This window comes from Gopherus flavomarginatus, chromosome 2 (assembly GCF_025201925.1).
Source record: "Gopherus flavomarginatus isolate rGopFla2 chromosome 2, rGopFla2.mat.asm, whole genome shotgun sequence".
Taxonomy (NCBI): domain Eukaryota; kingdom Metazoa; phylum Chordata; order Testudines; family Testudinidae; genus Gopherus; species Gopherus flavomarginatus.
The window spans coordinates 47052318-47068718 of NC_066618.1; the positions used below are offsets into that span (position 1 = coordinate 47052318).

At 40.9% G+C, this 16401-nt stretch overlaps 1 protein-coding gene and 1 long non-coding RNA gene across 4 annotated transcripts in view; both read left to right on the forward strand.

Moving 5' to 3' along the window:
- The window catches only part of AKAP9 (A-kinase anchoring protein 9), a 205219-nt gene that overhangs the window by 7221 nt on the left and 181597 nt on the right, over window positions 1–16401 (forward strand). The window lies entirely within an intron of this gene.
- On the forward strand, window positions 363–3813 carry LOC127044611 (uncharacterized). The gene is made up of 2 exons (XR_007772535.1): window positions 363–2438; window positions 3168–3813. It is a non-coding gene; the product is annotated as an uncharacterized LOC127044611 (long non-coding RNA).

Below are 16401 nucleotides of genomic sequence, written 5' to 3' on the forward strand. Positions count from 1 at the left end.
TCCCAGCTAGAGTGAGAAGTTTACTGTGGGTTACCACTAAGTCTGGCATGGATGGGTGTGTGTGTGAGAGAAACTGGAGAGGAAACTCCTGATAATGCACTGGAATAAGGTGGAGAAGGGAGTGGATGAGCATAGGCTTAACTGGACTGAGAAAAGCAAACTGCTCAGTAGATTGGTTGACTGGGACTCAGAGGGGAAGCAATGGAGGAAGAGAATAGGGCTGGAGACAGTTCTCTTGAAGGGACCTGTTCCTGCTTCCTTTCTTTTCTGCCTCCAGATGACTCCTGGGCTCCCTTTTCTTGTGCTGCAGAATTTTCTTTACACTGGTCCATCAGAACTCCTGTTCTTTGTTCATCCTCTTCCTCAAATTTGTTCATCCCCAATCTAAATAGGTGGGAAGGTATGTAGAATTGAGTTCTGGATTGTGTATGTGTTTTTTATGAATGTGTGGAGGTGGTAATTTACTTTGAATGGGGGTGTGTGAGAACAGACTTTGCCTAGAGAAGGAAATTGTAAATGTGTGAGGTTTGACTGTTCCTTTGTGGGGATAACTTTTTTTTAATAGAAGATGGGGGAGAGAGGGAATATGGCATAGCTGAGGGTGAGGAGGAACAAAGGAGGGAAGGGAACAAAGAAATGAAACATACAGCAACACTTCTTTATTTAAAAAAAAAAGAACATCTTTGATTTTTAGCATTAAAATTAACTATGTGTACATGTTTGAGACAAGACATGCAAATATGGTAATTGCTGCCAGGATGAAGTGCCAGCTTGACTGAGTGATCAGGAGGAGGAGAAGTGATCCATGAGATCTCTGCCTCAACATTCATACTACTAAAAATTGAATACATAAAAAATCCTGGAACTTCTGTGCTAAGCCATTATACATTTTTTATTAAAGCTTCACTGTTTCCTCCTTGGTACAGAATTGTTTCCACATAATGGTCTTCAATCTCTCTTTCCAAAACGAAAGTTTAACTTTCTTTATTTGATACTTCAGTGTGTGCTCCTTCAAGTGGCTTTCAGGCATGATTGGGTGTCCAAGAAAAATTGCAATTATGTTGAAGTCCTGGATTGCCACACTTCTCACTGGAATCCTTCTTCCCTCTCATAGTTGAATTATTTTTCCCCTTCTTACTGATGTACTTTGCTTTTTACTGCTGGGTTTCACAAGTCTCAATGTTGCTTCATTATTTGTGGCTTGACTGTTCCTGGTGTTACTGTACCTGCTGCCTTCAGTTCGTTTCTACGTTAACTTGTGACTCCTTACTTCCTTGGGTTTAGTGTTGCTGCAAGGCAGAAAGTTTCCTCTAGTCTTAGAGGATGCAGCTATATACTATTTTTGCCATGGCAGTCTGCTAGAAGTTGTTGTTAAAGGGATATAGGCTGTTTTTGTAAGCCTCATCAAAGACAGGCATTTCCAGATTTTATGCAGGTCATTTGAATAACCCTTTATAGATGGTGCTAGTAATTTCAAATGTTAAATAACAATTTTTAATTTTTATGTTACAAGCTATAAGATAAAAACAATAGAGGTGTAATTGTTTGTGAAACTTCCTTAGATGACTAAGCCCTGGTCTACACTACAAGTTTAGGTCAAATTTAGCAGCGTTGGATTGATTTAACCCTGCACCCATCCACATGACGAAACCATTTTTGTCGACTTAAAGGGCTCTTAAATGATTTCTGTACTCCTCCCCAACGAGGGGATTAGCACTGAAATCGACCCTGCTCGGTTGAATTTGGGGTAGTGTATGCAATGCGATGGTATTGGCCTCCAGGAACTATCCCAGAGTGCTCCATTGTGACTGCTCTGGACAGCACTCCTCAGCTAAGATGCACTGGCCAGATAGACAGGAAAAGCCCTGCAAACTTTTGAATTTCATTTCCTGTTTGGCCATCGTGGCAAGCTGATCAGCACACGTGACCACAGAATCGTTAAAGAGCTCCAGCATGGACCGAACAGGAGGTACTGGATCTTATCACTGTATGGGGAGATGAATCCGTGCTATCAGAACTCTGTTCCAAAAGACAAAATGCTGGAATATTTGAAAAAATCTCCAAGGGCATGAAGGACAGAGGCTGTAACAGGGACCCGTAGCAGTGCTGGGTGAAACTTAAGGAGCTCAGGCAAGCCTACCGAAGAACCAGGGGGGCAAATGTCCACTCTGGATCAGAGCCCCAGACATGCCGCTTCTATGATGACCTGCATGCCATTCTAGGGGGTGCCCTTACAACTACCCGACCCCTGTGCATGGACTCCGTTAATGGATTTTCACGCAACAGGGATGCAGATTTTGGCGACGAGGAAGATGGTGCATAGCAAGCAAGCAGAGAAACCATTTTCCCCGACAGCCAGGAACTGCTTTTCACCCTGGATCTAGTACCCTCCCAACCCACCCAAGGTGGGTTCCCAGACGGTGGAGAAGGGACCTCTGGTGAGTGTACCTTTGTAAATACAATACATGGTTTAAAAGCAAGCGTGTTTAATGATTGATTTGTCCTGAACACTTGGGATGCATTGGCGGTCAGTACAACTACTGGAAAAGTCTGTTAATGTGTATGGGGATGGAGCAGAAATCCTCCAGGGACATCTCAGTGAAGCTCTCCTGGATGTACTCCCAGGGTCACCTGTTTGAAATAGGGGAATTTTATTAAGGGGACATTCAGAGGTGGCCGTTCCTGCTGGGCTGTTTGCCTGTGGCTTAACAGAAATCATCCTCGCTGCTAGCCACGCGGCAAGGGGAGGGGTGAAGCGATTATCCCAGAGAATTGAGTGTGGGTTGGGGGGGTTTAGCTGGGTTTGTGCTGCACGTTAACCCGAAAACTGCAGCCCCTTCTTTTAAATGGCCAACCCAATGGGTGCTTGGTATGGGAAATGAGGGAGCTGCTGTTTGAAACCATCCCCACTTGTTATGAAGGTTAAAGAAGCCAAAAGACTGTGGCTTACTGTGTCTGCCTGCAAGCCAAATTCTGTTGCCTGCCAGTGCGTGTGTGATTTCTCACACCAAACGTCAGGCCCTCAACATAAGAGGCAAAATGCGACCTTGCAAAGAAAGCACATGCGCTATGTAATGTTAACAGCTTGGTTCACTGTGAAAGAGTCTACCCATTGTTTTAAAAAATGTCTTTTTAAATACTACTCTCCCTCTTTTTTCTTCCCACAGCTGCAAATGTTTCACCGCTCCCCATATCATCTCCGTCCTAGAGGCTAGCAAAGATTAGAAGGCGAAAAAAATGCACTCGCGATGAAATGTTCTCTGAGCTCATGCAGTCCTCCCACACTGAAAGCTCAGCAGAATGCCTGGAGGCAGATACTGTCAGAGTGCAGGAAAGCACAGAATGAACATGAGGACAGGTGATGGGAGCAAGAGGAGCGATGGTGGGATCAAGATGATTGGTGGCATCAGCGTGATGAGAGGAGGCAGGAAGCAATGCTCAGGCTACTGGCGGATCAAATTTATATTCTCTGGTGTATTGTTGAGGTGCAGGAAAGGCAGCAGGAGCACAGACTGCTGCTGCAGCTCCTGTGTAACCATCGGCCCTCCTTCCCACGTTCCATACCTTCCTCACTCAGACACCCAAGAATGTGGTGGGGGTGCCTCCGGCCACCCAACCACTCCACTCCAGAGGACTTCCCAAACAACGGAAAGCTGGCATTCAATAAGTTTTGAAGTGCAGTTTGGCCTTGGCCTTCCCTCCTCCCTTCCTCTGCCACTCCACCTGGTGCTTCCCTCTTCCCCCACTCCTCCTGGGCTGCCTTGGCAGTTATCCCCCCATTTGTGTGATGAATTAATAAAGAATGCATGAATTTGAAACAATGACTTTATTGCCTCTACAAGCAGAAATCAAAGGGAGGTGGGGAGGACGGCTGGCTAACAGGGAAGTAGAGTGAACTGTGAGGGTAGGTTTTCATCAAGGAGAAACAAACAGAACTTTCACACCGTAGCCTAGCCAGTGATGAAACTGGTTTTCAAATCTTCTCTGATGCGCAGTGCGCCCTGCTGTGCTCTTCTAACTGCCCTGGTGTCTGGCTGCGTGTAATCAGTGGCCAGGCGATTTGCCTCAAACTCCCACCCTGCCATAAATGTTTCCCCCTTACTCTCACAGATATTGTGGAGCACACAGCAAGCAGTAATAACGATGGGGATATTGGTTTCGCTGAGGTCTAACCGAGTCAGTAAACTGCCAGCACGCTTTTAAACATCCAAAGGCACATTCTACCACCATTTTGCACTTGCTCAGCCTATAGTTGAACAGCTCCTTACTACTGTCCAGGGTGCCTGTGTATGGATTCATGAGCCATGGCATTAAGGGTTAGGCTGGGTCCCCAAGGATAACTATAGGCATTTCAACATCCCCAACATTTATTTTCTGGTCTGGAAAGTAAGTCCCTTGCTGCAGCCATTCAGACAGACCAGAGTTCCTAAAGATGCAAGCGTCATGTACCTTTCCCGGCCATCCCACAGTGATTTTGGTGAAATGTCCGTTATGATCCACCCGTGCTTGCAGCACCATTGAAACATACCCCTTTCGGTTTAAGTACTGGCTGCCTTGGTGCTCTGATCCCAAGATAGGGATATGCTTTCCGTCTATCGCCTCACCACAGTTAGGGAACCCCATTGCAGCAAAACCATCCCTTATGGCTTGCACATTTCCCAGAGTCACTACCCTTGATAGCAGCTCAGTGATCACATTGGCTATTTCGATCACAGCAGCCCCCATAGTAGATTTGCCCACTCCAAATTGATTCCCGACTGACCAGTAGCTGTCTTGCTTGTGAATTGAGGGCTGTTCTCATCTTGGTATTCTTGCACTTCAGGGTGGGGGAAAGCAAGTCACAAAGTTCCATGAAAGTGCCCTTACGCATGCAAAAGTTTCACAGTCACTGGGAATCATCCCAGACCTACAACCCTATGCAGTCCCACCAGTCTGAGCTTGTTTTCCGGGCCCAGAATTCCATGGCATGAACCTGCCCCATTAGCACCATGATGTCCAAATTGCCAGGGCCTGTACTTTGAGAGAACTGTGTCCATGTCCTCATCACTCTTGTCACCATGCTGCTGTTGCCTCCTCGCCTGCTTTTGAAGTTTCTGGTGCTGCATATACTGCAGGATAATGTGTGTGGTGTTTACAGTGCTCATAACTGCCGCAGTGATCTGAGCGGGCTCCATGCTTGCTGTGGTATGGCATCTGCAGAAAAAAAGCGCAAAACAATTGTTTGCCGTTGCTCTCACGGAGGGAGGCGCGACTCATGACATGGCTTACAGAGTTGGCTTACAGGGAATTAAAATCAATGAAGGAGGTGGGTTTGCATCAAGGAGAAACACACAAAACTGTCACACCGAAGCCTGGCCAGTCATGAAACTGGTTTTCAAAGCTTCTGTGATGCGCAGCGTGCCTTATTATGATCTTCTAATCTAATCACAAACAGCTTAGTCAACAAACAGTGCTAGCGAGTTTTTAAACATCCAAAGGCACATTCTACAACCATTCTGCACTTGTGCAGCCTATAGTTGAACTGCTCGTTACTACTGTCCAGGCTTCATGAACCATGGGAGCAAGGGGTAGGCTGGGGTAGGTGCGACTGTGTGGTGCTGCTGGCTGGAAGAGCAAGCCTGAGGCAGAAGCCTCCAGCTGGAATGATATTCCAGGCAGGACTGAATCTCCATTAGATGAAATTTAAAGAAGAGAATGACCTGGGGTCATTCCCATTTTTGTCTAGGTGCCCCTGACCGACCTCACCAAGGTCAGCCAGGAGCACCCACAATACGATGACGACGACGGTTAACAGTAGTATTGCACTGTCTGCCGCTGGCAAGGCAAGGAGATGCTGCTGTGTAGTACTGCGTCTGCCAGCAGCACCCAGGAGATGTACGGTGACAGCTGAGCAGGGTCCATGCTTGCCAGGGTATGTCGTCTGCATGGGTAACCCAAGAAAAAAGGCGAGAAACAATTGTTTGCTGTTGCTTTCATGGAGGGAAGGAGGGAGGGGGGCCTGATGACATGTACCCAGAACCACCTGCGACAATGTTTTTGTCCCATCAGGCATTGGAAGTTCAACCCAGAATTCCAGTGGGCGGTAAAGATTGTAGGAACTGTGGGATAGCTACCCACAGTGCAACACTCCTAAAGTCCATGCTAGCCTCGGTACTGTGGATGCACTCTGCTGACCTAATGTGCTTAGTGGGGGGGATACACAATCGACTGTATAAAATCGATTTCTAAGATCAACATCTATAAAATCGACCTAATTTTGTAGTGTAGACATACGCTAAGACTATCACCTAGGAGATGACATTAATTTTGTTACGTTCTCACAAAAATTACAAACTGCGTACAATAGCATGCTCCTCCCAACTGGGAACATTTCTTTTGTGAATAAGGGGGAAAAAAATTAAAGATGTTCTCCCATGATTCCAAAAAAAGGGCAAAAATAAGCCAACAAATTGTCCTAAGAAGCATTCCAAAAGTAGTAAACGTGGACATTTAAAAATGCAACTTTTATCTCTTTACTATTTTTTCAAACCATAAAGGAAAGATTTACAGGGAAGGATATAGATGGAAAATTACTTTGGAGAAATCCAGGAGACATGAGTTTGACAAATCAAGTGAAGAGGCACTTGTTATAACTGCCTTTTCTTCCTTCTCCAGTCTGTTCTCAAACTACCTGTTTTTTCAGTGATCTTGTGATGATGGGACTGTAGCGACCATCTGTATTTACAATAGCACAGCTTTCCATTGCAGATATCTTTATATTGTCACACAATTTCCAATTTACTTGTACAGATAGAAATATTTTGAACTTTCAAATAGTGTGAATAAATATAAATTCGATACAAAAATTCTCACTTAATAGAAGAATTGTACAGTGTTTTCAATAAAGTGCATCCAGTATGTTAGGGAAAGTAGTGCTTGACAGTTTGAGCATAGGTCACACGAGAAGTACAAAATATAGTTGTTGGTTTTTTTTTACAGGCAACATTATCTATCAAAAAATTACTCTTAAATGCCTGTACAGAGGTCTATTGCTGCAGAATGGTACCTGAGATCCAACAGTAATTAATAGTTGGAAAAATTGGAATTTGAGAAATAATGTAAACCTGTAAGGAAAATAAGAGGATAGTGAAAAAGAGAAAATCAGAAAAAGTCTGTTGAAGTGGTTCCAACATCAGTTATCAGTATCCTTTCAACTCCAAATTGTGTTACTAATATATAATTGTTAGAAACCTTGAACTAATGAAGGGAGCAACTATCATAAATTCTTTTCCCATCTCCCTGCTTGATCCTCTGCTATAGTCTGATCATTAATGGACAGCCAGAGGTCACAGTCTGCTTTCACTGATCTGTCTTCATATTCATCAAGGAATTCTTGTAACTGGGATTGGCTAATGGGGCACTTTGTTATTGCAGAGAGATGCTGAGAAAGGAACAACTTTAAAATAAACACTATCCTTTGACCAGATTTGATGGTTTACTACATACAAAGCCAAAGTGCATAAGAGAGCAGCAGCCCTCAACTGTTGTCTATGGGGCATTTGCTGGTGGTTTTTCAGAGAACTGCCCTGTCTCATGGTGCTGATTTCTAGCCTCTGGAAGAGGCTGGTAACCTGTACGTTATAAAGATGTTGGCCATGTGTAAAAGCATGTAAAAACAAAGACTAATTGTCTCCATTAGGAACTACTGCTACAGGCAAGGGAGAAAGAAAATAAGAGGGTATCCTCAAGGACTACAGCCAACAGCAAGACTGGAGCTGTCAGTAGACTGAAGGGGTCATTTGACTAGGGAGCAGGGAATGAGATAGCAAGCTCAAGAGAGCAGGGGGAGAGAAGAACCAGGCTATCTATCTGTAGGAGAAGGGGAGGATCAGTCACAAGGGAAGCATGTGCAGGGACAGAGGGAAGGAGCAGGTGCATGAGAAGGAAGAACAGAATAGATGTAAGGAGAGAATAAACAGCAAAAAGTGATGTCGCAAGTAGCAAATGATATGAATAAAACTTCTGTAAATAACTAAGTAATGAGTCATGGTGATTTGATCTGTTTGAAGGGAGCAGGGTTAATACTCTATGTAATTTCACTAATCTGCAGGTTTGTGCATACAGCACTTCAGAATGCATCGCTTACAGTATTGCTAGCTCATGATTTTATCATGGCTTGTGATATTTGTTGTGTTTTCCTTAAAACCCCAACTCCTAGAGTCAGTTACATGAGAATCTCAGCTTTCATTGTTAAAAACAAGTACATTTCTAGTCTTCGTAGTTGCAAAGCAAATCTTGAAAACATGAAGCAACTTCCTTAAAGGCTCAGCAACCAGAGCCAAAACATTCCCCAAAGATTTGTTGTTTTTAAAAATCTTGTGATTTTGCAGTTTCTGCCTCATGATTTTTGAATACTTGGTGTTGGCATATTGAGCATGTTAGTTTGAGATTTTAAAATATTTTTGATCTAGTGTGGATTATGAGGGAAATGGTCAGACAGAGTTACAGAAGACCCTGCTGCTCATTAAACCAAACTAGTATTTTGTTTTTAATTTCTTTCGCTAGGTTATAAACTAGCAAGAAAGACAAAAGAACTTCACTCAGCCCTGGTTTAGTTTTTCCATGAGCTGATTATCCTGCATCGTGTGTTCCTCCTTAATTGTGCCTCCTGAGTCTGACTATATAGCAACAAAGGAAAAGCACATGATCATTCTCCCAAGACAATGTATTTGTTACTCTCCAAAATAAAGAATAGACATAGTCTTTTAGATTATGTGGAATTTCTCTGGAAGAGATGTACTGCTTAGATAGATAACAGATTCCAGAACAAAGGGGAAAGCCCTTCTTTCTGAGGTCAGTTTCAGTAGGATGCATTATGTAGCTAGGGTTTTAAGAATATTTTATATTGTGTACAGAGATCATTCATCTACTAAGACTGTGTGAGGAACTATTTTTTCCGATATTTTCTTCAACAACTGCAATATATTCCAGGATTTAAATTTCCTATACTGGGGAGGGGAAAGACCTACTACACTGGAATTTCCTTAGCAACTTCCATTAACCCACTCTTCTAAGTCAGAGATTCACCAGGACAGCCAAACTTATCTGACTCCAACACTTATTAAAGTATCCCTTTTGACTGTTAAATTGAGTACTTCAAGCCCTGATACATCATCTCCTTGGAACTTCCATTATAATTCTGTAACATTTTATCCATACAAGATATTGGTCATTGATAATTACACATCAGCAAAGAGAGAGATACAGAGAATCTCCCACAGAATTAATAAATGATAGACAAATTCCCCAAATTCTTGCACATTTCATCATATTATGACAATAACATATCTTCTACTACTGATGCCATGAAATCTAAAAAATAAAACATAAAAAATTTTAAAATTTCAAAGTTCTTTGAAATTTTCTGATTCGTTTTTCAGAATTTCCGTTTTGTAGGAAATTTCACAATGTATTTTATTTCAATTTGAAACAAAAGTAAATGTTAAAATTTCTTGCAAAATGAAAATTCTGCATTTCAACCAACTCTGGATCTAAGTTGGACACTGAAAAATTGAGGCCATTCAGTAACTTTATGAAAGATATGTCTAAATCCCCCTATCTATTTGACTATCTCAGCCATAGTCTTTCTTTGTGAAATGATTGTCCTTTAGTATAACTGGGCAGAAATTAACAAATCACTTTTACTGACCATCACAGACTGATTGTGTGGTAACGACTTTCTTTCACTGCTTACCTGAACTGGAGTCAAGTAGTGACTTAGATCTTGCCTGCACTGCGATGTCGACAAAACTTTTGTCTTTCATGGGTACTTATAAAAGCCCCCCCTGCGTGCGAAAGACAAAAGTTTTGCCGACGCAAGTGGCAGTGTGAATGGGGCTTTGTTGGTAGGAGCGCTCTTCTGCTGATATAGCAACTACCACTCATGGGGCTGGAAGTATTTTGTCTGCAGAAGTGTCGACAAAATATCGATAGAGAGCGTTCACACGTAATGACTTTTAGCGACAAGGCTGTGTCGACACAGCCTTGTCGCTAAAAGCTGCATAGTGTAAACAAGCCCTTTGAGCTGAAAAGCTCTATATCCAATTGTCAATCACTTAAAATATCCAGATCTATAGTAATTTGTTTTTAAATGTATGTCACTCATTGATTGGGGGACTGGCAATCCTGTATTGGTTATTAACAATGTCCATATTTAGATATACTGCATATAACTCTTCTCTAGTTTGTTGGTTCTGTGATGGATGACTTTCTATTGCAGATTTCTCAGTTCATTTTCAAAATGTCAAAAATGAACAGTTATCCAGGACTTATTTGCATGTCTGCCATATAATTTTCAAGTTATCTGTGGCTCTCAACATATTTTTAGTCTATCCAACTTTTGCTCTAGTAAATGTCTATAAAGTAAGTAAGTTTTCTTAAAAGGACATTGTGCAGGCTGAAAAACCCAGAATATATTCTCCTGTAAATTATTTTAATTGCTAATTTGCCATTAAAAATATTTTTCTAGTTCAGTCTGTTTTCTTACATCAGAAATAAAAATGTATCAAATGTACAAGATAAGTAAATACATCAGAGTCAAGTTACTATAAGTAGGTGGTAGATAAATAATTTAGTTAACCTAATAAAACATTTCATTTTTCATTTAAGTAACAGCTGGATATTGAAAATTTCTCCTCCAAAATATTTAGTAGCAGGATCCTTGAAATTGTCCTTAAAAACTTGCCTACTTAAGAGGAGACCAGGACCTGTACATCAGTAAACAAAGATCAAAGTTGTAGTTTCAGTTCAGGCCTACCATTCTTGGGAGTGTCCCTTTAAATCAGTCAGTCTGTGTGCAAAGATTATGACACTGGAAGTTATTTATTACAATAATTAAAGCAGTTTAACCTACTGGACTCAAATGTTTTCTTATGTATGTATGAAGTTTTGGCTGTATGTGATCCCTTTCTCAGAATAGCACCCTCCCGCCCCCAGTGTAGGCAAGGCCTGACCCTCAGGACTGTCTTCCTGTGGCTTTTATCTTAGCCAAGAGAGTTACTGAGATTCAAGCACTAATACCACATCTTCCTAAAACTGTCTTCTACGGGGATGTGGGCAGTGCTGAGACCCCAACCTCAGTTTCATACCAAAGTGGTGTCCAATTTTCATATAAACCAAACCATCAAATTCTCTGTATTCTTCCCCAAACCTCACTTAGATTCAGTGGAAACTAACCTCCATTCTTTATCTTCAGAGCCCTTCTTTATTATTTAGACAGGGCAAAGCCATTCAGAAAATCACCCTGTTTATATGTGGCATTAAGGAGAACTGACTGGTCAGGCCATCTCTTCCCAGAGATTATCCAACTGCACTACAAATGTTACCAACTACCAGATGTACCCCTTCCCTCTGTAGCAGGGTCCATTCAACTAGAGTCCAGGCAATCTCTTCAACGTGCCTAAAAATATTCCTGTATCAGAGATCTGCAGGGCAACCGTACAGGCTGAGCTCTAAATCTTTACCAAACATTGCATCCTGGACTTTATAGCTAGATAAGATGCCAAATTTGGGAAGAGTATTTCTTATTTAGCTAGCTGAACTTCTCAGATCCTCCTATTAATGTGGGAACTACTAGCTAGTCAGCATAAATGGATTCACCCAGATAAAGACTTGAAGAAGAAAGGTTACTTACCTTCCAGTTATCATTGTTTTGATCTTGTGGATCCCATGATCCATTCCTTTGGAATCAATCTCTCCTGGAATTCTGGATTAGTGAGGGAACTGGGAAGGGGTTGGGGCTGCTCTGCCCTATTTGCTGTTGAGTGGGAGTGGGAGTACACTACTGATGAAAAGATTCCATTTGTGTGTAGGATCCATACAGACAAAACATCTTAAAAAGAAAATAACAACCCCCTCCCCCCACAGAAAACTTACGATAAAGTAACTATTCTTTTTTATAACCTCTTTTGAATACTATCTTAATTCTGGTTTAGTATAAATGAAGAGAACAATTTGTTCTTTCACATTGTGAGCCAAATGTTTTTTAAAAAATCACTTAATTGCTCACTCTGAATGACATTCTAATAGTCAACTCTTTCAGGCTTGGGTGTAACCAGCTATACAGGATCCTTTTTTCTACCTCGGCCCTGATCCTGCACAGGCAGACAAACCCTTGTCCCCACATAGAACTCCATAGACTTCAGTGCATGGACAGTGACCAGGGCCTCCTTCAGCACCCCCAACTTAGACAAAACTCCCACAGATTTTAATGGCTTCAGCTGGAATTTTGTCTAAACAAGGAATGTAAGATAGGCCCAATAGAAAAATGCTATTTCTAACTTTTTGCTAAACTAATAACTGCTGTCAGACTAAAGCAGGGCAGTTTATATTACAAATTATCAAGAAAATGGGATGTGTCTGTGTGCGCTCATGTTAAGTGTTTTCTTATGTTTTTCACTATCACCCATTATGATGTCCCTCACCCTGATCATTATAAATTGTTATTTTTCTTCTTTTCTCCATATTATCTTTATTTGCTTGAGTTTAAAGGGACACTGTCAAGATGATTTTTTTCAGATTGACTAATTTTAAATAATTCAATTTTCTATTTGTGTATCCTTTGACGAACATGTCCTGATGTTTTAAAAGAGATTTCTTAAAAAACAAAGCAGGGGAGGGAGAGGGGTTTTGCTCCCCTGTTAGTGAGGACTTATTTGGTTAGCTCTGAGAGCATAATTGTCAAACATGCCCAAGTTACTCTTTTCTCCTGCTTTCTCTTTTTTTCTGTTCACACAACTGCATGTTTCTTGCTGCCTCTTCAGATTCTAAGTTCTGCTGCTGCTGTTACTGTTAAACACATTCTTTGCATTGTCAACAAAACAGTGAAATTAATTGTACATAAAGTGCTACCAAGTGTACAGTGTAAACAAAGATGTAAGGAAAATAATTAGATGGTAAATAGTCTCTTTGTTACAGTAATCTTAGGGGTTGCTTGTAACAGGTGGGTACAACATATTTATATAGTAATTAGATTTTTTTTTTCAAGTTGGGAGTATCCTTTGGCTTAGTTTTAGAGAAAGGGATCTATAATCCCCATTGATAGAGGGTATTTATACATATAGTTCTATTAAAAATAATTGTCATTACTTGGATAAATAACTCCTCTGCACTCCATATGAGACACTAGTTCCATAAAGATGGTCTTGCACATTAATAATTCTAAGGCAGATGGCCTCCCTTGTTAAACAGGCCACAAATGGTAGATTGTAAAGCAATAATAGGCCATTCAAACTACCATCATACAATATTTCATCACTTTGTCATCAGCCATCAACATTATACAAACAAACAATGTTTAAATTCTTTAGAGTCTATGGGCTCATACCTGCAAACAGTTCTGCTAGTGAGTAATTTGATTCACGTAAGTAGATCCACTGAAGTTAAATTAGTCATGCATAACTGTTTGCAGGATTGGGGCCGACATGGTATGCCTTATGAAGGTTTGCCATATATACTATTGCAGGTTAATGCATTTGGTACATGAATATATTGAGAAGATCTTAACACATAAGAGATTAAATGTATTTAGTTCACTTTGCATATGGACCCAAATAGAGACTAGAAAAATGATAGAATATGTATTTTCAGTAGAGAGTAAAATAAGTATTTTGCAGAGTCTTCCTCCCTCCCCCCAAATATCTTAGCAGCAACTACTGATTTTCAATGACAGTGCTTTTCTAAGGTTACTTGTCTAATCCTATTCTAATTTTAGGTTAAATACTGTGTATGGTCATTTTGGAAGGTAATACATAGCTATTCTTAAGCTTGGTGTTGAGTTTTTTCTTGGTTACTCAGAATACACTGCTACTTACATAACAATTTTTTTCACATGCACTGAATCTTAGGTTTGTTGTAACATCGTTATTGATTTAAAAACTGCAAATAGGAAATTAGTGATGGTCATTTGTGCAGTTTTGCTACATTCTGAATTTAGAATGTTCTAATAAAGCAAAATGGAAATAAGTATGTGACATGCTTCAGATTGGTAAACCTCAGAGATGCATATTTTTACTGATATCATATGAAGTTAAGCCATTCGGCTATAATTACACCTACTAGAATAATGTTTTCTAAATAATAGCTTTTAGAGTGATAGTAGTATCCTCAGCCATTACTTTATATTGCCATTTTAAAACAGTCATTTAAAAACTATTTAATCTGTGTGATGGGGTTCTGAGTCAGGAATTGAAAGTCAAATCCCCATCAGTATAGGTTAATTGGGACCTAAATAGAGGATCAGTTAACAAGTGGGGCAATAACTGAAGGCCTAATTAGGGAAAGAAGCAACCCCAGAGGGTGCCAGTAGATAAATGTGTGTGGTGGGAAAGAATCTGAAGCAAGGCTGATCTGGTTGCTGCTGCTGGTACTGCTTCTTTCTCCCTCAGAAGTAGGGACTCTGATCTGTAAATATGTAAATAGTACTGCAGGCAATGGCCTGCTAGAATAGTATAATAAAGCACAGTGGTGGTGAAGGTGGCCTGTAGTGAGTGTGGTCTATACCTAAGATGAGAGAGATCTGCAGGGTACCACCCCATAATAATCTAAAAACCCTACTCAAAAAAACAAAAAAACAAAACAGGTTTTGCTGTCAAGCACATGAAAGTTAGGAAATGCCAGAATAATGTCCTTGCAACTGTAATTCTGCCCATTTTGTGCATATGCATTGTGATACAGTATTTAATTACATGATTTAATAATATTCATTGCACAGAATAGATCAGGGGTCAGCAACCTTTCAGAAGTGGTGTGCCAAGTCTTCATTTATTCACTCTAATTTAAGGTTTCACATGCCAGTAATACATTTTAACATTTTTAGAAGGTCTCTTTCTATAAGTCTATAATATATAACTAAACGGTTGTTGTATGTAAAGTAAATAAAGTTTTTAAAATGTTTAAGAAGCTTCTTTTAAAATTAAATTAAAATGTAGAACCCACCCCGGACCAGTGACCAGGACCCGGGCAGTGTGAGTACCACTGAAAATCAGCTCGCATGCCGCCTTTGGCACACCTGCCATAGGTTGCCTACCCCTGGAATAGATGGTGCTCAGGACATGAGACAGCTGTTCATTATTTTTATCCTCATTATTCAATTAGTTCCCTGCCTTATTTATTGTACACACTGTCCAAAGCCTCCAATAAATACAGAATTATTCATTTCCTCAGAGTCGTTTCTAGGACACTCATCAACATAAAATGTGAGTGCCTCACAAATGTTAATTAATGTACACATGGAAATAAGAGTGTTAGCCCCATTATGCAGATGAGGGGGGGGGGAAGAGATGAAGAATCTTGTCTGAAACCACAGGCAGAGTGATGATTAGAACTCAGAATATCCTGAGACTCAACTCTGGGTTCATTCCTCCAGGGGTACTGAGCACTCACAGTTCCCACTGATGTCTTTTGCTGTTGTGAGTGCTCAGTACTTTTGCATATCAGGCCTCCAGGTATCTCCTAGAAATGAGGAACGCACAGTGAGGGAAATACCTTCCAAAATTGTGGTTTTAGTGGCTTGATCAGTGTCACACAGGATAATCATGACAGAGATAGGGTCAGAACTGAGTTCTCCTTTGTGGTATTCAGCTGCCTTAAGCAGGAGACCATCATTTCTTTTCCTGCAACTCCCTGCCTCGTTCTCTACACACCTTCCAACTTTTAGAGCAAGTGAGGCAAGGATCCTACGAACAGCCTCATTCACTACTCAGCTCTACTTCATTCCTTGGGTACTGTACACCAAGTGCACTTAATGAGGCAGGGGTCTATTGGACTTTACATCTAAGATCATGCTACAGTGGTTTTTCTATGTAATATTGCAGGGCTTTTTTAAAGGAAAAAACAAAAATTATTTTATGTGTAAATTGAACTACAGGACATCAGGTGCTAACAGGAGAGGGCTATAATCCTGCGGGAAAATGGGCTGTTGGGGCCATGTGCTGGCTCTCAGGGTGGTTGCAGGGATCCCAGCCTGCCTATCTCTCTCCCCTCCTTCCCCAGGAGTGGGGGGCATATGTCACCAACCCATGGAGAAGATTTTTTGTCGGGAGCTCAGTCTGGCTGTCTCTTCCTTGTCCTCTTCTCCCTGCATGTTTGTCTTCTCAGTGCAGTATGTGCTGTTGCACTGAGGGTGGTGTGGGCCCAGCTTTACCTTAAAATAGTCATGTTCAGTTCTTATTTTGGCAAGCTGCCAAAATTTTGCTGAAAACAAGGAATTGAATGGAAATGATGATTTTCAAAAAGTTTATATCTCAACCAAACCTTTATGGAATTTCATGGGATAAAGAAAAGACACTTCTCTAACCCCAAGGTTTTCTCCTTGTCCAATTTCAATGGTCTGCTTTAAACTGTGGAGGTATTAAAATCTTTTAT